Source organism: Pteronotus mesoamericanus, unplaced genomic scaffold (genome assembly GCF_021234165.1).
Source record: "Pteronotus mesoamericanus isolate MK-2021 breed Mesoamerican mustached bat unplaced genomic scaffold, CSHL_Meso_final contig_105, whole genome shotgun sequence".
In the NCBI taxonomy this organism is placed as follows: domain Eukaryota; kingdom Metazoa; phylum Chordata; class Mammalia; order Chiroptera; family Mormoopidae; genus Pteronotus; species Pteronotus mesoamericanus.
In genome coordinates this window covers 17,846,758-17,848,059 of record NW_026555006.1, presented here as the reverse complement: position 1 = coordinate 17,848,059, position 1,302 = coordinate 17,846,758, and positions in this window count along the sequence as shown.

Here is a 1,302-nt window from a genome sequence, read left to right as displayed (position 1 = left end):
AAGAAATATTGATTGGTTTTCTCAAATACTGGAAATGAAGGAGAATGACCTGAAGAACTAAGACAGTTGGGCAGAATTTTATAGTGTGATACAGCTAAAAGCCACATCTTCAAGGGATTGAGAGGAGCAGAAAATAAAGTTCTACTTCTGCATGTCCTTGTGGACACTGTATTTGAACTGTCAGCAGTAAAGCCAGGATTCTAGCTTCTTGCTCTTTCCCATCAGCCCTCATGTTCCAGCATATGTAAGGGCCATGCCTCTATGAATGAAGTCAGTAGAAGAAAAAGAGGCAATAATACAGAATACCTATTCAAGAAATTTAGAGGTAAAGAGGAAACAATACTTTTTCTTCATGCTTTTTCTTATTATACACTAGATAATTGAAAAGTCACCCTGAAACAAAAACTTAAATACTGAATAAATTACAATATTCTTTTACACGATAAAAAGATAGAAAGAAGTTAAAACTCCAGACTAAGATAACACTTGGGAAGTGGTAGGGAGAAGGGAAGGACTGTGTAAGGCTTCAAAGGCAGTGTTTATGTTTCATTTCTTCAATTTGCAGGACAGCACTCAATCCACTGAGCCACACAAGCCAGGGCAAGTGGCTAATAGGTAGGTGTTTGTTTTATTATTTACAATACATATTCATATATTATTAGGGGGTATTTAATATTTCACATGAATAGAAGATATACTTTTAATGGGGTGACAACTATAAAACATCAATTGTTAATTGTACATCATATTCCATATACTGTGATATTTATTTTTTATTAATTTTCACAGAAGCTCTGTAATATAGTAATTATCACATTCATGTTAATAAGGATCAAATAATAGTGATTATGAGCAAGGGCTCTGGAGTCAGAGCTTGGGTTCAAGTCTATTATCTGCCACTGACAAGCTGTGTGTTTTGGAGTAGTCTACATACTGTCTTTGTGCCTCCATTTCCTCATTTGTAAAATTGAGATAATAAAGCTATCAACCTCAAAGATTAATTATGAAAAATCATTGTTTTTTTTACCCCCACTTTAAAGATGTGAAAACCAAAGCTCAGATGGGCAAATTAACGTGCCCAAGCTCACACAGCTAATTAGTAACAGAGCAGAGATCCACCCTAGAAGCCTGCTCTGTATCTGTGGTCTTAACTCCACTATTTTATCATCAGTCAATGTGGAATGAATGCATGGGTGCATAGCAGCAGAACAATTTCAAGAGCAAAAAAAAAAATTTTTATATTTACATACATATGGAAAATGCTGTAGTTCTTGGCCTTGTCTTTCAGAAACCTAAATAAGC